The sequence below is a fragment of the Balaenoptera physalus genome (genome assembly GCF_965194825.1).
Source record: "Balaenoptera physalus genome assembly, chromosome: 4".
Classification (NCBI taxonomy): Eukaryota; Metazoa; Chordata; class Mammalia; order Artiodactyla; family Balaenopteridae; genus Balaenoptera; species Balaenoptera physalus.
This window is the reverse complement of record NC_138891.1, coordinates 133112138-133133877: the sequence shown is the minus strand read 5'-3', so window position 1 is coordinate 133133877 and position 21740 is coordinate 133112138. Positions and strand designations below refer to the sequence as shown.

General features: G+C 38.5%; 1 long non-coding RNA gene across 2 annotated transcripts in view; it reads right to left on the bottom strand.

The window, feature by feature from the left end:
• Positions 1-10782: 10782 nt before the first annotated feature.
• LOC309660115 overlaps positions 10783-21740 on the bottom strand; it is a 714847-nt gene continuing 703889 nt past the window's right edge. For both annotated transcript variants that reach the window (XR_014263141.1, XR_014263142.1), the window contains exons 3-4: positions 19675-19702; positions 10783-13885 (exon numbers count right to left, since the gene is read on the bottom strand). This is a non-coding gene — a long non-coding RNA (uncharacterized lncRNA). The remainder of the gene's footprint in view (positions 13886-19674; positions 19703-21740) is intronic.

Below are 21740 nucleotides of genomic sequence, written 5' to 3'. Positions count from 1 at the left end.
TTAAACTAATCCACAAAATGTAGGCTGTCAGTAAAGGAGGGACCCAAAAGAACACAATGTGAACAAACAGTCAAATTCTTGGCTTTTAGTTCTAACACAGGCTTTAAAAATTATTGGTAGAGTCCATAGTCTGAAAGCCACAGCATTATAGGTTTGTAATGCCCAGACATCTGAATAGAGAAAAGTATGTGAGACTTTAAAGTAGCCATTGCCTGGAGGACAGAGAACGTAGAGTTTATATCATAAACAATAGAAAAGGGGGAGATGTGAGATGACCAAGAGCAGTATTCCCTCCAAAAAGCATAAGTACATGGATAAGTACTTGGAAAATTGTTTGGCAGTTGCTTTCCCTTCCTAGCGTCACTGAGATATAATTGACATGTACCTTTGTATAAGTTTAAGATGTACAGTGTAATGATTTGATATGTCTATATTGCAAAATGATTACCATAATAATGTTAACACATCTATCACCTCACATAGTTAACAATTTTTTTTGTGTGTGATAAGAACTTTTAAATCTACTCTCTTAGCAACTTTCAAATATACAGTGCTGTGTTGTTAACTATAGTCGCCATGCTGAACTTTACAAACCTAGAATTTATCTTCCACCACCTTCACTCATTTCCCCCCCACCACCCGGCAACCACCAGTCTCTTCTGTTTCAATGAGTTTGGTTTTTCTAGATTCCACATAAGAGTGAAATCATACATTATTTGTCTTCCTCTGTCTGACTTATTTCACTTAGCATAATACCCTTGAAGTTCATCCATAGTGTCACAAATGGCAAGACTTCCTTCTTTTATTATGGCTGAGTCATATTCCATTGTATATGTATATCAAATTTTCTTCATTCATTCATCCAGTGATGGACACTTAGGTTGTTTCAATTGGCTATTGTAAATAATGCTGCAATAAAGTGAGGGTGCATTTATCTCTCTGAGATAGTGATTTCATTTCCTTTGGATATATACCCAGAAGAGGAAATGATGGCTCATATGGTGTTTCTATAAAAAAAATTTTCTATTTTTCAGTTTTTTTTGAGGACCCTCCGTACTGTTTTCCATAGTGGCCCATACCAGTTTACAATCCCACCAACAGTGCACAAGGGTTCTCTTTTCTCCACATCCTCGCCAGCACTTGTTATTTCTTATATTTTTGATAATAACAATTCTAATAGGTATGAGGTGATATCTCATTCTGGTTTTGATTTCCCTGATTAGTGTTGCTGAGTACCATTTCATATACCTGTTGGCCATTTGAATATTTTCTTTGGAAAAATGTCTGTCCAAGTCCTTTGCCCATTTTCTAATTGGATTATTTATTTTTCTGCTATTGAGTTGTATGTATTTCTGACATATTTTGGATATTAATGTCTTATCAAATATGTGGTTTGTATATTTTCTCCCATTCTGTAGGTTGCCTCTTCATTTTTTGATTGTTTCTTTTGCTATGTAGAAACTTTTTAGTTTGATATAGTCCTACTTGCTTATTTTTGCTTTTGTTGCTTGTACTCTGAATGTCACAACCATAAAAATCATTGCCAAGACTGATGTCAAGAAGCTTTTTTTCTAGGAGTTTTATGATCTCAGGTCTTACATTTAAGTATTTAATCCATTTCAGGTTAATTTTTAATCCGTTTTGAGTTAATTTGGCAGTTTCTAATTAAGTGATGCATACATCTACCCCATGATCCAGCAATTTTACAGGTGGATATTTCCCCAAGAGAAATGAAAATATACGTCCAAAAAAGACTTGTATGTGAAAGTTCATAGCAGCTTTATTCGTAATAACAACAACAACAAAAAACCCACCCTGAAAATAACCCAAATGTTCATTCGGTAGCTGGATTAACAAATGGCACAATATTCATAAAATACAATAAAATGGAACAAACTACTGACACACAAAACAACATGAATGAATCTCAAAAACATGATGCTGAGTAAATGAAGCCAGACCCCAAAGAGTATGTACTGCATGATTTCAGTTCCATGAAATTCTAGAACACACAAAACTAATCTTTGATGATAGAAATCATGAGTGCCTGCTTGGGGGTGGGGATTGACTGGGAAGGGCATAAGAATTTCTGGGTGATAGAATATTCTATATGTTGACAAGTATACACGTTACACAGGTGCATGCATTTGTTAAAACTAATCAAACTGTACACACTCTATGTTCTACTATATGTAAATTATATTTCAATAAAAGGAGTAGATAAAAGTTCACCCAGCTGGTGTGAAGAGGAGATTCAGAGAGAAAGTATATATGATTTGGATGCTGGTAGGTGTTGGAGATGCCTCTCTCCAGCCTTATTCACTGTATTTTCTTTCTCATATCCCAAGAATGTCCAACGTGGCATCTGAGCTAGCCAGCTGTGGTGCCCAGGGGATGAGCTGAGAGAGCCCCAGAGTCTAGAGCTCCCTGTGTGTGTGGAGCAGGAAAAAGCCACTGAGAGTTGCCTAATGCCTTTTTTTGTCTGCCCCCTGGCTCTATCCAAGGTGGGCAGGGGCATTCTAGGACAGAACTAATGGACCTAGAGACTTGGAGTTGGGTCGGAGGAAGTCAGCTGTGGATGCTGTCTATAGTTGCCTCTTCCAACTGACACAGGCACAATGTAAACCACCCACTATTCTAAACCACTGCCAGGGAGAAAGGGGCTGGGGAAAAGGCTTGTGATGACAGACTTTAAATCTTAAATTGCTACATTTAAAAATGGCAGTGATGGAGTTTACTTTGAGTGGCAAGATTAGGTGTTTCAACTGCCAAAGAGAAATGAGCTCTCAGGAGCCTAGATGATTCAGTTAAAGACAAATGAGTGAAATCATGTTTCTGCTTATCTGAGTGGTTTACTCATTACACTTGGGTAGAGACTGCTCATACCTGGTCCACTGTAGATGCTCAGGGTTATTTATTTATTTAATTTTATTTTATTCATTTTTTGTGTTTTTTTTAATGTCATGGATTTTCATATTTTGTAAACTTGAAGATTTAAGGTGATCTTAGTTATTTAAGTTTGTCCCAGGGATTTAAAATATATTTAATTAATTAATTAATTAATTTGGTTGCACCAGGTCTTAGTTGCAGAAGGCGGGCTCCTTAGTTGTGGCATGTGGGCTCATTTGTTGTGGCATGCGAACTCTTAGTTGCAGCACGCATGTGGGATCTAGTTCCCTGACTGGGGATCGAACCCAGGCCCCCTGCATTGGGAGCACAGTGTCTTATCCACTGTGCCACCAGGGAAGTCCCTCAGGGTTATTTAAAAGACTCTTTCTCTCTCTTTCCATCTGCCAAATAACCTTCAACAACTTAAGGCTATAAATGTAAAAGTAAGTCCTGTACCACCTACCAGTGGTAATGTGGGCTCAATTGAAGTATCAGGGAAGAACTCCAGACATCAAATTTATAGGTTTCCAAAGATTAAAATGAAGTGATATTTAGAAATATGAAATTACCTGTGGAAAGTAATTCCTGTACTTGTAGACTGAAAGATGATTTTTTCCATTAATTTCAGGATGAATGGCATCTGGAAAAAACACTGATAGAAATTTAAAAATTACTTTGTTAGTAACCTTTTATAAGTTTTTAAGAAAGTGGACTTGAACATATTTTATTTGATTTTCTGATAATTTCAGTAATTTGAATCAATGAACAATTTCATTAGGTAATATTTAACGAATTTCCAACACCAAAGTCCTCACTTATGAAAAAACCACCTCTTTATGTAGGGTATAGTAAAGCCCCAGCTAGGTGATCTATATTTAACAGGTAAAATTATTCATAGTATGATAGTTAATGACATAGAAATAGAGAAATTTTACCCACCAAGCTAGAGTCTTCTATTTTTATTGTTTTTTTCAGCCTAATTCATTCATTCCTGAGTTTCTCCTACGAAATCCATTATTATTTTTCTAAATGGGACTAGTTTACTCTCTCCTGACAGCTCCTTATGGATGTTTAAGTCACCTTTCAGGAAGAATGAAGTAAACTGTGGCATTTTAAGCACTAGAAGGACATACATTTTCCAGAAAGTGGACAAAGCTGTATGGTCAAGGAACACCTAGGCACTGACTCTGTTCTAACTCCCAAGGAAGATAAAGCTTTGCTGCATTGAGCTGGGTTCAAGAACCAGGAGAGCTTGATGTTTGTAAATATTTCATTAAATGGAAGCGCTCAGATCCTTTAATGTAAGTGCTTTTGGAATGATGACGTAAGCCCTGAGTACAGAAGGGCAGTGGCCTGGCAGTTTTCCAGATTCACCAAGACCTTACCTTGAGCAAAAAAGGTCAATGGTGGCTACAAGCCCTGCATTAGTTACTTTCAGGGTGAAGGGAGAACTTGTTGAAATACGTGGCATTTGTTCCAGCCCTGCATGGTCACTGTACTTTCAATAAGGTTTGCATCCTTGATGAAGTAGAGTGAGAATTTAATCTCACTGTGAAGGGGTAGTTTTGTGGTTATATAGCCCACCAGAAAATCCATAAAAACTCTGGAAAGATTTTATTCTTCCTTTGCAAAAAGAAGCATTTGTTAGAGTAGGTAAGATCTAAGTTTTCAGGGGTTCAGGCTCAGCATAATCACCCCAAGCATGTGAGGGTATTTCTGAAAGTAGCTTGCCATTGTTTCTTGGTTGGCTCAACTCCAGCTGAGCAGGGAGATTTTAGTGTTAGCAGTGCTCAAGTTAAACATGAAAAATCATTTTGAGGTTTGAGAAAGAGGAGCTCATATGAATATTATTGTATGGACTAAGTTGTGTCCCCTGCCACATTGATATGTTGAAGCCCTAACCCCCAATGTAACTGTATTTGGAGATAGGGTCTTTAGGAGGTAATTAAGGTTAAGTGTGTTATAAGGATGGGATCCTAATTTTGATAGGATTAGTGTCCTTATAAGAAAGGAAGAGAGACCATAGCTCTGTCTCTTTTTCTCTGTGCCATGCGAGAACACAGCAAAAAGACGACCACCTACAAGCCAAGAGAAGAGGGCCTCCAAATGAAACCTACCTTGCCAGCACCTTGATCTTGGACTTCCCAACCTCCAAAATTGTGAGAAATGAATTTCTGTTGTTTAAACCACCCAGTCTATGATATTTTATTATGGCAGCCTGAGCAGACAAATACCATTACTGAGTACCAACTTTAACACTTGTTGAGTCCCACAAACTATGTATGCTTGCTCCCTTGTTAAATTTATTTAATCAGATGTTTTGCAGTCACATGCAAACACACACACACACACACACACACACACACACACACACACACACACACACACACACACACACACACACACGATACCAGTACTAACCTTTAGAAGTGGGCATAGTGGTAAAGCCACATCCCAGGTGAAGGGAGGATCTGGGTGACATCAATGGGTTTTGCGGTCACTGGCCACCTTACCTGGCTTCATCCTCTTGTTACATCTCACAGTGGAACCACACAGGTCTATACACACTACAAGTCCCCACCAAAGCAACCTATTTCCCTCTAGACCAAGATTTCTTTTTTAAAAAAAATTTTATTGAAGTATAGTTGATTTACAAATGTTGTGTTAATTTCTTCTGTACAGCAAAGTGACCCAGTTATATATATATATATATACTTTTTCCATTATGGTTTATCAGAGGATATTGAATATTGTTCCCTGTGCTCTACAGCAAGACCTTGTTGTTTATCCATCCTATATATAATAGTTTGCATCTGCTAACCCTAAACTCCCAATCCATTCCTCCCCCGTCCCCCCATCCCCCTTGGCAACCACAAGTCTGTTCCCTATGTCTGTGAGTCTGATTCTTTTTCATAGACATGTTCATTTGTGTCGTATTTTAGATTCCACATATAAGTGATATTATATGGTATCTGTCTTTCTCTTTCTAGCTTACTTCGCTTAGTATGATAATCTCTAGGTCCATCCATGTTTCTGCAGATGGCATTATTTCATTCTTTTTAAAGGCTGAGTAATATTCCATTGTGTATATATATATATATACCACAACTTCTTTATCCATTCATCTGCTGATGGACATTTAGGTTGTTTCCATGTCTTGACTATTGTAAATAGTGCTGCTATGAACATAGGAGTGCATTTACCTTTTTTTATTATTACAAATTTATTTATTTATTATTTTTGGCTGCATTGGGTCTTCATTGCTGCGTGCGGGCTTTCTCTAGTTGTGGCGAGTGGGGGGCTACTCTTTGTTGTGGTGCGCGGGCTTCTCATTGTGGTGGCTTCTCTTGTTGCAGAGCACGGGCTCTAGGCATGTGAACTGTAGAGCACAGGCTCAGTAGTTGTGGTGCACGGGCTTAGCTGCTCCATAGCACGTGGGATCTTCCCAGACCAGAGCTCGGACCCATGTCCCGTGCATTGGCAGGCAGATTCTTAACCACTGTGCCCCCAGGGAAGTCCTGCATGTACCTTTTTGAATTATAATTTTTTTGGGTATATGCCAGGAGTGGGATTGCTAGATCATATGGCAATTCTATTTTTAGTTTTTTGAGGAAACTCCATACTGGTTTCCATAGTGGGTCCATCAATTTACATTCCCACTGACAGTGTAAGAGGGTTCTGCTTTCTCCATACCCTCTCCAGCATTTATTATTTGTAGACTTTTTAATGATGGCCATTCTGACTGATGTGATGTGGTACCTCACTGTAGTTTTCATTTGCATTTCTCTAATAATTAGTGATGATGAGCAGTTTTTCATGTGCCTATTGGCTACCTTTTTGTCTTCTTTGGAGAAATATCTAAATATTTAGGTCTTCTGCTCGTTTTTTGATTGGATTGTTTGTTTCTTTGTTGTTGAATTGTATGAGCTGTTTGTATATTTTGGAAATTAAGCCCGTGTCAGTTGCATCATTTGCAAATATTTTCTCCCACTCCATAAGTTGTCTTTTCGTTTTGTTTATGGTTTCCTTTGCTGTGCAAAAGCTTGTAAGTTTGATTAGGTCCCATTTGTTTATTTCTATTGCCTTAGGAGACAGACCTAAGAAAACATTGGTTCAACTTATGTCAGAGAATATTTTGCCTATGTTCTCTTCTAGGAGTTTTATGGTGTCTTATATTTAAGTCTTTCAGCCATTTTGAGTTTATTTTTGTGTATGGTGTGAGGGTGTGTTCTAACTTCATTGATTCACATGTGGCTATCTAACTTTTCCAACACCGCTTGCTGAAGAGACTATCTTTTCCCCATGTATATTCTTCCCTCCTTTGTTGAAGGTTAATTGTCCATAGGTGTGTGGGTTTATTTCTGGGCTCTCTATTCTGTTCCATTGATCCATATGTCTGTGTTTGTGCCAGTACTATGCTGTTTTGATTACTGTAGCTTGATTGTATTGTCCGAAGTCTGGGAGAGTTATGCCTCCTGCTTTGTTCTTTTTCCTCAGGATTGCTTTGGCAATTCTGGGTCTTTTATGGGTTCATGTAATTTTAGGATTATTTGTTCTAGTTCTATGAAAAATGTCATGGGTAATTTGATAGGGATTGCATTAAATTTATAAATTGCTTTGGGTAGTATGGCCATTTTAACAATATTATTTCTTCTAATCTAAGAGCATGGGATATCTTTCCATTTCTTTGAATTGTCTTCAGTTTCCTTTCTTAATGTTTTCTAGTTCTCAACATATAAGTCTTTCACCTCCTTGGTGAAGTTTATTCCTAAGTATTTTATTTTATTTGGATGCACTTCTTTAAAGGGATTTTTTGTTTACATTCCTTTTCTGATATTTCATTGTTAGTGTAAAGAAACGCAACCAATTTCTGTATGTTAATCTTGTATCCTACTACCTTGCTGAATTTGTTTATCAGTTCTAGTAGTTTTTAGGGAATCTTTAGGGTTTTCTACATATAATATCATGTCATCTGCATATAATGAAAATTTTACCTCTTCCCTGCCAATTTCAATACATTTTATTTCTTTTTCTTGTCTGATTGCTGTAGCTAGGACTGCCAATACTATGTTGAAGAGAAGTGGTGAGAGTGGGCATCCTTGTTCCAGATTTTAGCGGGAAGTCTTTCAGCTTTTCACAGTTGAATATTATATTGGATATGGGTTCTATAAATAGCTTTTATTATGTTGAGATGTTCCCTCTGTACACACAGGGTTTTTATCATGAATGGATGTTGAATTTTATCAGATTGATAAAATCGATGTGAATTTTATCAAATGTTTTTTCTGCATCGTTGAGATGATCATGTAATTGTCTTTTCTTTTGTTGATGTGGTGTATCAAATTGATTTTGTGTATGGTGAACAATCCTTGAGACCCTGGGATGAATCCAACTTGGTGAGGTATATGATCTTTTTTTTTGTTTTCTTTATTGGAGTATAATTGCTTTACAATGGTGTGTTAGTTTCTGCTGTATAACAAAGTGAATCAGCTATATGTATACATATATCCCCATATCCCCTCCCTCTTGCGTCTCCCTCCCACCATCCCTATCCCTCCCCTCTAGGTGGTCACAAAGCAGGGAGCTGACCTCCCTGTACTATGCGGCTGCTTCCCACAGTTACCTATTTTACATTTGGTAGTATATATGTCATTGCCACTCTCTCACTTCATCCCAGCTTATGCTTCCCCTTCCCCATGTCCTCAAGTCCATTCTCTACGTATGCGTCTTTATTCCTGTCCTGCCCCTAGGTTCTTCAGAACCATTTTTAATTTTTTTTAGATTCCATATATACTTGTTAGCATACAGTATTTGTTTTTCTCTTTCTGACTTACCTCACTCTGAATGACAGACTCTAGGTCCATCCACCTCACTACAAATAATTGTATTTCATTTCTTTTTATGGCTGAGTAATATTCCATTGTATATATGTGCCACATCTTCTTTATCCATTCATTTGTTGATGGACACTTAGGTTGCTTCCATATCCTGGCTATTGTAAATGGTGCTCCAATGAACATTGTGGTACATGACTCTTTTTGAATTATGGTTTTCTCAGGGTATATGCCCAGTAGTGGGACTGCTGGTAGTTCTATTTTTAGTTTCTTAAGGTACTTCCATACTGTTCTTCATAGTGACTGTATCAATTTACATTCCCACCAACAGTGCAAGAGGGTTCCCTGTTCTCCACACCCTCTCCAGCAGTTACTGTTTGTAGATTTTTTGATTATGGCCATTCTGACTGGTGTGAGGTGATACCTCATTAATAATAGGTGATGTTGAACATCTTTTCATGTGTTTCTTGGGAATTAGTGTATCTTCTTTGGAGAAATGTCTATTTAGGTCTTCTGCCCATTTTTGGATTGGGTTGTTTGTTGTTTTGATATTGAGCTGCATGAGCTGCTTGTATATTTTGGAGATTAAGCCTTTGTCACTTGCTTCATTTGCAAATATTTTCTCCCACTTTGAGGGTTGTCTTTTCATCTTGTTTATGGTTTCCTTTGCTGTGCAAAAGCTTTTAAGTTTAATTAAGTCCCATTTGTTTATTTTTGTTTTTATTTCCATTACTCTAGGAGGTGGCTCAGAAAGGATCTTGCTGTGTTTTATGTCATAGAGTGTTCTCCCTATGTTTTCCTCTAAGAGTTTTATAGTGTCTGGCCTTACCTTTAGGTCTTTAATCCATTTTGAGTTTATTTTCGTGTATGGTGTTAGGGAGTGTTCTAATTTCATTCTTTTACATGTAGCTGTCCAGTTTTCCCAGCACCACTTATTGAAGAGGATGTCTTTTCTCCATTGTATATTCTTGCCTTCTTTATCAAAGATAAGGTGACCATAGGTGCATGGGTTTATCTCTGGGCTTTCTATCCTGTTCCATTGATCTATATTTCTGTATTTGTGCCAGTACCATACTGTCTTGATTACTGTAGCTTTGTAGTATAGTCTGAAGCTGGGGAGCCTGATTCGTCCAGCTCCATTTTTCGTTCTCAAGATTGCTTTGGCTATTCGGGGTCTTTTGTGTTTCCATACAAATTGTGAAATTTTTTATTCTAGTTCTGTGAAAAATGCCATTGGTAGTTTGATAGGGATTGCACTGAATCTGTAGATTGCTTTGGGGAGTATAGTCATTTTCACAATGTTGATTCGTCCAATCCAAGAACATGGTATATCTCTCCATCTGTTTGTATCATCTTTAATTTCTTTCATCAGTGTCTTATAGTTTTCTTCATACAGGTCTTTTGTCTCCTTAGGTAGGTTTATTCCTAGGTATTTTATTCTTTTTGTTGCAATGGTAAATGGGAGTGTTTCCTTAATTTCGCTTTCAGATTTTTCATCATTAGTGTGTAGGAATGCAAGAGATTTCTGTGCGTTAATTTTGTATCCTGCTACTTTTCCAAATTCATTGATTAGCTCTAGTAGTTTTCTGGTAGCATCTTTAGGATTCTTTATGTATAGGATCACGTCATCTGCAAACAGTGACAGCTTTACTTCTTTTCCGATTTGGATTCCTTTTATTTCTTTTTCTTCTCTGATTGCTGTGGCCAAAACTTCCAAAACTATGTTGAATAATAGTGGTGAGAGTGGGCAACCTTGTCTTGTTCCTGATCTTAGTGGAAATGGTTTCAGTGTTTCACCATTAAGAACAATGTTGGCTGTGGGTTTGTCATATATGGCCTTTATTATGTTGAGAAGTTCTCTCTATGCCTACTTTCTGGAGGGTTTTTATCCTAAATGGGTGTTGAATTATGTCAAAAGATTTTTCTGCATCTATTGAGATGATCATATGGTTTTTCTCCTTCAATTTGTTAATATGGTGTATTACATTGACTGATTTGCATATATTGAAGATTCCTTGCATTCCTGGGATAAACCCCACTTGTCATGGTGTATGATCCTTTTAATGTGCTGTTGGATTCTGTTTGCTAGTATTTTGTTGAGAATTTTTGCATCTATATTCATCAGTGATATTGGCCTGTAGTTTTCTTTTTTTGTGTGACATCTTTGTCTGATTTTGGTATCAAGGTGATGTGGCCTCGTAGAATGAATTTGGGAGTGTTCCTCCCTCTGCTATATTTTGGAAGAGTTTGAGAAGGATAGGTGTTAGCTCTTCTCTAAATGTTTGATAGAATTCGCCTGTGAAGCCATCTGGTCCTGGGCTTTTGTTTGTTGGAAGATTTTAAATCACAGTTTCAATTTCAGTGCTTGGGATTGGTCTATTTATATTTTCTATTTCTTCCTGGTTCAGTCTCGGAAGGTTGTGCTTTTCTAAGAATTTGTCCATTTCTTCCAGGTTGTCCATTTTATTGGCATATAATTGCTTGTAGTATTCTCTCATGACCCTTTGTATTTATGCAGTATCAGTTGTTACTTCTCCTTTTTCATTTCTAATTCTGTTGATTTGAGTCTTGTCCCTTTTTTTATTTTGATGAGTGAGTATGGCTAATGGTTTATCAATTTTGTTTATCTTCTCAAAGAACCAGCTTTTAGTTCTATTGATCTCTGCTATTGTTTCCTTCATTTCTTTTTCATTTATTTCTTATCTGATTTTTATGATTTCTTTCCATTTGTCAACTTTGGATTTTTTTTGTTCTTCCTCTAATTGCTTTAGGTGTAAGGTTAGGTTGTTTATTTGAGATTTGTCTATTTCTTGAGGTAGGATTGTATTGCTATAAACTTCCCTCTTAAAACTGCTTTTGCTGCAGCCCATAGGTTTTGGGTCATTGTATTTCATTGTCATTTGTTTCTAGGTATTTTTTGATTTCCTCTTTGATTTCTTCAGTCATCTCTTGATTATTTAGTAGTGTATTGTTTAGCCTACATGTGTTTGTATTTTGTACAGTTTTTTTTCCTGTAATTGATATCAGTCTCATAGCATTGTGGTTGGAAAAGATACTTGATACAATTTCAATTTTCTTAAGTTTACCAAGGCTTGATTTGTGACCCAAAATATGATCTATCCTGTAGAATGTTCCATGAGCACTTGAGAAGAAACTGTATTCTGTTGTTTTTGGATGGAATGTCCTATAAATGTCAAATAAGTCCATCTTGTTTAATGTGTCATTTAAAGCTTGTGTTTCCTTATTTATTTTCATTTTGGATGATCTGTCCATTGGTGAAAGTGGGGTATTAAAGTCCCCTACTATGGTTGTGTTACTGTTGATTTCCCCTTTTATGGTTGTTAGCATTTGCCTTATGTATTGAGTTGCTCCTATGTTGGGTGCATAAATATTTACAGTTGTATCTTCTTGGATTGATCTCTTGATCATTATGTAGTGTCCTTTTTCTCTTGTAATAGTTTTTATTTTAAAGTCTATTTTGTCTGATATGAGAATTGCTACTTCAGCTTTCTTTTGATTTCCATTTGCATGGAATATCTTTTTCTATCCCCTCACTTTCAGTCTGTATGTGTCTCTAGGTCTGAAGTGGGTCTCTTGTAGACAGCATATATATGGGTCTTGTTTTTGTATCCATTCAGCCAGTCTATGTCTTTTGGTGGGAGCATTTATTCCATTTACATTTAAGGTAATTATAGATATGTATGTATGTTCCTATTACCTTTTTAATTGTTTTGGGTTTGATATTGTAGATCTTTTTCTCCTCTTGTGTTTCCTGCCTAGAGAAGTTCCTTTAGCATTTGTTGTAAATCTGGTTTGGTGTGGTGAATTCTCTTAGCTTTTGCTTGTTTGTAAAGGTTTTAATTTCTCCATTGAATCTGAATGAGATCTTGCTGGGTAGAGTAATCTTGGTTGTAGGATTTTCCCTTTCATCACTTTAACTATGTCCTGCCATTCCCTTCTGGCTTGCAGAGTTTCTCCTGAAAGGTCAGCTGTTAACCTTATGGGGATTCCTGTGTATGTTAATTGTTGCTTTTCCCTTGCTCCTTTTAATATTTTTTCTTTGTATTTAATTTTTGATAGTTTGATTAATATGTGTCTTGGTGTGTTTCTCCTTGGATTTATCCTGTATGGAACTCTCTGTGCTTCCTGGACTTGATTGACTATTTCCTTTCCCATATTAGGGAAGTTTTCAACTATTATCTCTTCAAATATTTTCTCAGTCCCTTTCTTTTTCTCGTCTTCTGGGACCCTTATATTTCAAATGTTGTTGCATTTAATGTTGTCCCAGAGGTCCTGAGACCGTCCTTAATTCTTTTCTTTCTTTTTTCCCTATTCTGCTCTCCAGTAGTTATTTCCCCTATTTTATCTTCCAGGTCATGTATCCGTTCTTCCGCCTCAGTTATTCTGCTATTGATTCCTTCTAGAGAATTTTAACTTTCATTTATTGTGTTGTTCATCATTGTTTATTTGCTCTTTCATTCTTCTAGGTCCTTGTTTAACTTTTCTTGTATTTTCTCCATTCTATTTCCAAGATTTTAGATCATCTTTACTATCACTACTCTGAATTCTTTTTTGGGTAGACTGCCTATTTCCTCTTCATTTGTTTGGTCTGGTGGGTTTTTACCTTGCTCCTTCATCTGCTGCATATTTCTCTGTCTTCTCATTTTGCTTAACTTACTGCGTTTGAGGTCTCCTTTTCGCAGGCTGCAGGCTCATAGTTCCCGTTGTTTTTGGTGTCTGCCCCCAATGGCTAAGGTTGGTTCAATAGGTTGTGTAGGCTTCCTGGTGGAGGGGACTGGTGCTTGTGTTCTGGTGGATGAGGCTGGATCTTGTCTTTCTGGTGGGCAGGACCATGTCTGCTGGTGTGTTTTGGGGTGTCTGTGAACTTACTATGATTTTAGGCAGCCTCTCTGCTAATGGGTGGGGTTTTGTTCCTGTCTTCCTAGTTGTTTGGCATGGGGTGTCCAGCACTGGAGCTTGCTGGTCATTGAGTGGAGCTGGGTCTTAGCGTTGAGAAGGAGATCTCTGGGAGAGCTCTTGCTGATTGATATTACATGGGGCCGGGAGGTCTCTGGTGGTCCATGTCCTCAACTCGGGTCTCCCACCTCAGAGGCTCAGGCCTGACACCTGGCCGGAGCACCAAGATGCTGTCAGCCACACGTCTCAGAAGAAAAGGGAGAAAAAAAAGAAAGAAAAAACAAAATAAAATAAAATAATTAAAATAAAAAATTTTTTAAATTATTAAAATAAAAAATTTTTTAAAATTATTAAAATAAAAAAATTTTTAAATTATTAAAATAAAAAATTTTAAAAATGTAATAAAAAAAGAAAGGAAGACAGCAACGAAACCAGTAAACAAATCCACCAATGATAACAAGCGCTAAAAACTATACTAAGATAAACATAAAAATCAGAAACTAGTCAGTCGCATACAGCATTCCCCAAGTCTACAGTTGTTCCCAATGTCCACTGCCTCCATTTTGGGATGACTCATTGTCTATTCAGGTATTCTACAGAGGCCGGGTACATCAAGTTGATTGTGGAGATTTAATCCACTGCTCCTGAGGCTGCACGGAGAATTTTCCCTTTCTCTTCTTTGTTTGCACAGCTCCTGGAGTTCAGCTTTGGATTTGGCCCTGCCTCTGCATCTAGGTTACCCTCTGGCGTCTGTTCTTCACCCAGACAGGAGGGGGTTAAAGGAGCCACTGATTAGGGGGTTCTGGATCACTCAGGCTGGGGGGAGGGATGGGTACGGAATGTGGGCCGAGCCTGCAGCAGCAGAGACCGGCGTGATGTTGCAACACCCTGAGGCGCGCTGTGTGTTCTCCCGGGGAAGTTGCCCCTGGATCACAGGACCGTGGCAGTGGCGGGATGCACAGGCTCCCGGGAGGGGAGGTGTGGATAGTGACCTGTGCTTGCACACAGGCTTCTCGGTGGCTGCAGTAGCACCCTTAGAGTTTCATGCCAGTCTCTGGTGTCTGCACTGATAGCCGTGGCTCATGCCCGTCTCTGAAGCTCATTTAGGCAGTGCTCTGAATCCTCTCTCCTCGTGCACCCTGAAATAATGGTCTCTTGACTCTTAGGCAGGTCCAGACTTTTTCCCGGACTCCCTCCCGGCTAGCTGTGGCGCACTAGCCCCCTTCAGGCTGTGTTCACGCAGCCAACCCCAGTCCTCTCCCTGGGATCCGACCTCCAAAGCCCGAGCCTCAGCTCCCTGTCCCCACCCACCCCGGCTGGTGAGCAGACAAGCCTCTGAGGCTGGTGAGTGCTAGTTGGCTCTGATCCTCTGTGCAGGAATCTGTCCACTTTGCCCTCTGCACCCCTGTTGCTGCGCTCTCCTCCCTGGCTCCAATGCTTCGCCCCCCGCCGCCCACCCCCCATCTCTGCCAGTGAATGGGCTTCCTAGTGTGTCAAAACTTTTCCTCCTTCATAGCTCCTTCCCAGAGGTGCAGGTCCCGTCCCTATTCTTTTGTCTCTGTTTTTTCTTTTTTCTTTTGCCCTACCCAGTTATGTGGGGAGTTTCTTACCTTTTGGGACGTCAGTAGGTGTCCTGTAGGAGTTGTTCCACACGTAGATGTATTTTTGTTGTATTTGTGGGGAGGAAGGTGATCTCTGCGTCTTACTTCTCCGCCTTCTTGAAGGTCCTCCTGTTGTATATGACCTTTTTTGTGTGCTGTTGGATTCGGTTTGCTAATATTTTGTTGAGAATTTTTACATCTATATTTATCAAAGATAGTGCCCTGTAATTTTCTTTTTTGGTAGTGTCTTTGTCTGGTTTTGGTATCAGGGTGATGGTGATGTCATAGAATGTCTTTGGGAGTGTTCCTTCTTCTTCAATCTTTTGAATGAGTTTGAGAAGGATTGGTATAAATTCTTCTTTGTATGTTTGGTAGAATTCACGTTTGATGCCATCTGGTCCTGGACTTTTGTTTGTAGGGAGTTAAAAAAAAATTTTTTTTTATTACAGATTCTATTTCACTTCTAGTGATCGACCTGTTCAAGTTATCTATTTCTTCTTGATTCAGTTTTTGTTGGCTGTATGTTTCCAGAAAGTTGTCCTTTTCTTCTAGGTTGTCAAATTTGTTGGCATATAATTGTTCATAGTTTTCTCTTATGTTTTTTTGTATTTCTGTGGTATCAGTTGTGATTTCTCCTTTTTCATTTCTTACTTCATTTATTTGGGTCTTCTCTCTTTTCTTCTTGGTGAGCCTGGCCAGAGGTTTGTCAGTTTTGTTTACCCTTTCAATCAGCTCTTGGTTTTATTGATTTTTCTAGTTTTGTTTTTAAAATCTCTATTTCCTCTCTAATCTTTATTGTCTCCTTCCTTCTGCTGACTTTAGGTTTTGTTTGTTCTTCTTTTTCTAACTGTTTTAGGTGGTGGATTAGGTTGTTTGAGATTTTTCTTGTTTCATAAAGAAGGCCTGTATTGCTATGAACTTCTAATAAATGCTTTTGCTGCATCCCATAGATTTTGTATGGTTGTGTTTTCATTGTCATTTGCCTCAAGGAATTTGTATATTTCTTCTTTGATTTCCTCCTTGACCCATTGTTTTTTTAGTAGCATGTTGTTTAGTCTCTGTGTAATTGTTTTCTTCTTTCTTTTTCTGTGGTTGATTTCTAGTTTCATGCTGTTGTGGTCAGAAGATTTGCTTGAAATAATTTGTATATTCTTAAATTTGTTGAGGTTTGTTTTGTGCTCTAGTATGTGGTCAATCCTAGGGAATGTTTCACGTGCACTTGAAAGGAATGTGTATTCTGGGTTTTTTTTTGGATGTAATGTCCTGAAAATATCAATTAAATCTAACAGTTCTATTGTATCATTTAGGATCTCCGTTGCCTCATTGATTTTCTGTCTCAAAGATCTATGTGTTGATGTGAGTGGGGTGTTAAAGTCATCTATTATTATTGTATTCTTGTCAATTTCTCCTTTTAGGTCTGTTAGTATTCGTTTTATGTGTTTGGGTGCTCTTATATTGGGTGCATATATGTTGATGAGTGTAAAATCCTCTCCTTGTATTGCTCTTTTTATTATTATATAGTGTTCTTCTTTATCTTTCTATAACATTTGTTTTAAAGTCTGTTTTGTCCAATATGAGTATTGCAAACCCTGCTTTCTTGTCATGTTTTCATCCCCTCACTTTCAATCTATGTGTGTCCTTTGATCTAAAGTATGTCTCTTGTAGGCATCTTATTGTAGGCTCTTGTATATATATATATATATATATATATATATATATATATATATATATATATTTTAATCCAATCTGCCATTCTGTATCTTTTGATTGGAGCATTTAGTCCATTGATAGATATATATTTATTGTCATTTTAAACTTTGTTTTCCCATTGATTTTGTATTTCTTCTTTGTCCCTTTCTTTTTCTTTTTGTTTTTCCCTTTGTGGTTTGATGACTTTCTTTTGTATTATGCTTATGTTATCTTCTTTTTGATTTTTGTGAATCTACTGTATGTTTTTGATTTGTGGTTGCCCTGTTTTTCAAGTATGTTAATCTCTTTCTGTATCTATTTGCTTTAGATTGGTAGTCATATAGGTTCAAACACATTCTAGAAAAAAAAGTGTACATTTTCTTACTCTCCTCCCCCACATCTTATGATTTTGATGTCCTCTTTTACATCTTCATGTTCATGATTTTGCTGTTCATTGTTATTATCACTTACACAGAATTTTTTATTATTATTTTTAAAATCTGTGTACTGGCTTATTTAAATGATTTACTTTCCAATTGTGATTTTCTCTGTCCTATAGCTTCTTACTGCTTTTCTATTTAGAGGAGAACTTTCAATAATTCCTTTAGGATAGGTTTAGTATTGCTGTATTCTTTTAGTTTTTGCTTGTCTGAGAAATTCTTTATCTCTCTTTCTATTAAATGATAAATGATAATCTTGCTGTGTAGAGTATCCTAGGTTGCAGATTCTTCCCTTTCAGGACTTTGAATATACCTTGCCACTCCCTTCTGGCCTGCAGTGTTTCTTTGGAGAAATCAGCTAGTAGCCTTATGGGGTTCCCTTATAATTAACTCTGTTTTTCTCTTGCTTACTTTAGAATCCTCACTTTAACTTTTGCCATTTTAATTATAACGTCTTAGTGTAGGTTTGGGTTTATCTTGTTTGGGACCCTCTGTGCTTCCTGTACCTGGATATCTATTTCCTTCTTTAGGTTTGGGAAGTTTTCAGCCATAATTTCTTCAAATACATTTTCAATCCCCTTTTCTCTTTCTTCTCCTTCTTGGACCCTATTATGCATAGATTGGCATGCTTTGTATTATCCCAAAGCTCTCTTATATTTCTTTATTATTATTATTTTTTAGTTTCTGTATGCTGTTCTAATTGGGTGATTTCCATTATTCTATCTTCCAGATCACTTATTCATTCTTCTGCATTATTCGTCTGCTATTCATAGCATTTAGTCCAGCTTTCATCTCTGCAAATGAGTTTTCTCATTTTTCTTGGATCCTCCTTATAGTTTCTAGTTCCTTTGTATAGTTATCTGTATTTTTGTTGATAGCTCTTAATTCCTTCTGTAATTTTATTATTATCTACTTTTTGAACTCCGTGTCTATTAGACTGAAGAAGTCTGTTTCATTGTTCTTTCAGGGGACTTCTTCTCTTGATATTTTAATTGCGGGTGGTTTTTCTGCTTCTTCATTTTACTTATATTTCTCTTCCTCTATGTGTTTAGGAGAAACAATTATCTACTGTGGTCTTGGAGGGGTATTTTTATATAGGAGTGTCCCTGTGTAGCCTGCATGGTTTAATATTTTTTTGGTGAGAGGGTGGTTTTTAGTATGGATGCCTGTTGCCTCTTTCCTCAGTGTATGCTGGCCAAAATCCTACCTGTGATCCTTCAAGTCTGACCACAGGCAATTGCAAAGCTTTTCCTAGCAGGTTCTACAGGGGAGGCTGCTGTGTCCACACCAGCCTCAGTGCACAGTCGGTGCACTGAGGTCCCTGAAGGGAGTTGCAGTCAAGGACTCAGGCCTCTCTGACTCCTCCATCTCCATCCCACCGTCCAAGCTCATTCATATATCTGTATTTATCTGCATTCCCAGCCCAGACACCTCCAGTTGGGAGTCTCCTTATCTGGAGACTTAACTGAGACATTTTTCAGGCACCTCCACCAAGACTTTCCTCACGGGGGGGCTTGACTAAAAGGATCTTCTCCACTTCACACTCTGACTCTACTTTTCAACTCCTAGCACTTAGCCTCTTCCCTCCCCTGAGGGGCAAAATGGAACAAAGAGGAACCAGCACCATTCTTTTCCTTTACCTCTTAGCTTTACTTATGCAGTAAGTGAATAAGGGTCTGGTTGTTACTTTTAATTTGGTTCGTTGTCTTAACTGACCACCTTGACAACTGGCAGCTTGACACAAACCAAGGGGCTTCATGGGGTCTCTTCTTCAGAGTTTCACATTTCCCTAGAAGTAACCATTTAGGAGATATCTGCACAGAAATCATGAATATCTTTAGATGGAAGTCTCTTACAGACCTGGTGAAAACCAGGGAGCCCCAAATGACCCTTCTCCTCAAGAGTTCAGGTAGACTCCTCACATGGCCAATAATCTGATTTTGGTTCTATTCAGCAATTGGGAAACTGGTGAACACACCCCATCAAATTCTGTCTTTCTTGGCCAAATATTCCTGCCACCATGGTCACCCATGTCCTGGAGTGTTACTCAGACAATCAAACTACTATTATAGCAGAAACCTGGTCATCAGAATGGGTGCCAATCATAAGAGTAGGCTCAGCCCAAAGAACAGCCTTGCTGTGCCATCCTTAGGGACACTCACCGACACATTTATGCACACACTGAGACTTATGTGAGTTTATTTCACTCAACAGTGTTTACTGACCTGTTTTGTGTTTTGGAACAGAGGCCTTACTGCTCCAGTGTAACTGAGTTGGACAGGAAGAGGAGGGGAGAGAGTTTACCTTTTCGTTGAGCAGCAAGCTTCAAGATCTATGACAAGTGGGGAAGAGACAAGATAGAGGAGTATAAGGACTTGAGTTCACCTCCTCTCACGAAAACACTAAAGTAACAACTAACTGTAGAACAACCATTGTTTAAAAAAAAAAAAAAAAAAAAGAAGACTGGAACCTACCAAAAAAGACATTCTACATCCAAAGACAAAGAAGAAGCCACAACGAGATGGTAGGAGGGGTGCTTTGGTGCTTTCGTGATATAATCAAATCCCATGCTCACTAGGTGGGTGACCCACAAACTAGAAAGTAATTATATGGCAGAGGTTCTTCCACAGGAGTGAGAGTTCTGAGCCCCATATCAGGCTCCCTAGCCTGAGGGTCTGGCATTGGGAGGAGGAGCCCCCAGAGTATTTGGTTTTGAAGGCCAGTGGGGCTTGAGTGGAGAAACGTCACAGGACTGGGGGAAACAAAGACTCCACTCTTGGAGAGTGCACACAAAGTTTCACCTGCGCTGGGACCCAGGGCAAAGCAGTGACTCCATAAGAGCCTGGGCCAGACCTACCTGAGGGTCTTGGGGGCTCTCCTGGGGAGGTGGGGGTTCAGATGTGGCTCACTGTTGGGGCAAGGATACTGGTGGCAGAGGCCCCAGGGACTATTCATTGGTGTGAGCTCTTCTGGAAGTCACAGTTTTGGTACCAAGATTGGGCCCCACCCAACAGCCCATAGGCTCCAGTGCTGGGACACCTCAGGCTAAACAACCAACAGGGTGAGAACACAGCACCATCCATCAGCAGACAGGCCGCCTAAAGTCATCCTGAGCCCACAGCTGTCTCCAAACACACCCTTGACATGGCCTGCCCACCAGAGGGACAAGACCCAGCTCCACCCACCAGTGGGCAGGCATCAGTCCCTCCCCCCAGGAAACCTGCACAAGCCCCAGGACCAACCTCACCCACCAGGAGGCAGGCACCAGAAACAAGTGGAAATATGATCCTGCAGCCTGCAGAATGGACACCACAAACACAGAAAGACAAAATGAGATGGAAGAGAAATATGTTTCAAACTCCAGAAGCACAGCTAAATAAAGTGGAGATAGGCAATCTGCCTGAAAAAGGATCCAGAGTAATGATAGATCTTGGAAAAAGAATGGAGGCACAGACCGAGAAGATACAAGATATGTTTAACAAAGAGCTAGATTTAAAGAACAAACAAACAGATATAAACAATACAATAACTGAAATGAAAAAATACACTAGAAGGAATTAATAGAATAAATGAGACAGAAGAATGAATAAGTGAGCTGGAAGACAGATTGGTGGAAATCATGCCATGGAACAGAATAAAGAATGAAAGGAAATGAGGACAATTTAAGAGACTTCTGTGGGCAATGTTAAATGCATGAACATTCACATTATAGGGGTCCCAGAAGGAGAAGAGAGAGAGAGAAAGGCCCTGAGGAAATATTTGAAGAGATAATAGCTGAAAAATTCCCTAACATGAGAAAGGAAACACTCACTCAAGTCAAGGAAGTGCAGAGTCCCATACAGGATAAACCCAAGGAGGTATATGCTGAGCCATATATTAATCAAATTGACAAAAATTAAAGACAAAAAGAAAATATTAAAAGCAACAAGGGAAAAGCAACAAATAACATAAAAGGGAATCCCTATAAGGTTATCAGCTGATTTTTGAGCAGAAACCCTGCAGGCCAGAAGGGAGTGTCACTATATGTTTAAAATGATGAAAGGGAAGAACCTACAACCAAGAGTACTCTACCCAGCAAGGCTCTCATTCAGATTTGATGGAGAAATCAAAAGCTTTACAGACAAGCAAAAGCCAAGAGAATTTAGCACCACCAGACCAGCTTTACAACAAATCCTAAAGGAACTTCTCTAGGTGGAAAAGAAAAGGCCACAACTAAACAAGAAAATTATGAATGGGAAAGTTCATCAGTAAAGGCAAACATACAGTAAAGGTAGGAAATCATCCACAAAAAATATATATCAAAACTAGCAATCATGAGAAGAGGAGAGCACAAATGCAGGATATTGGAAATACATTTGAAATTAAGAGAC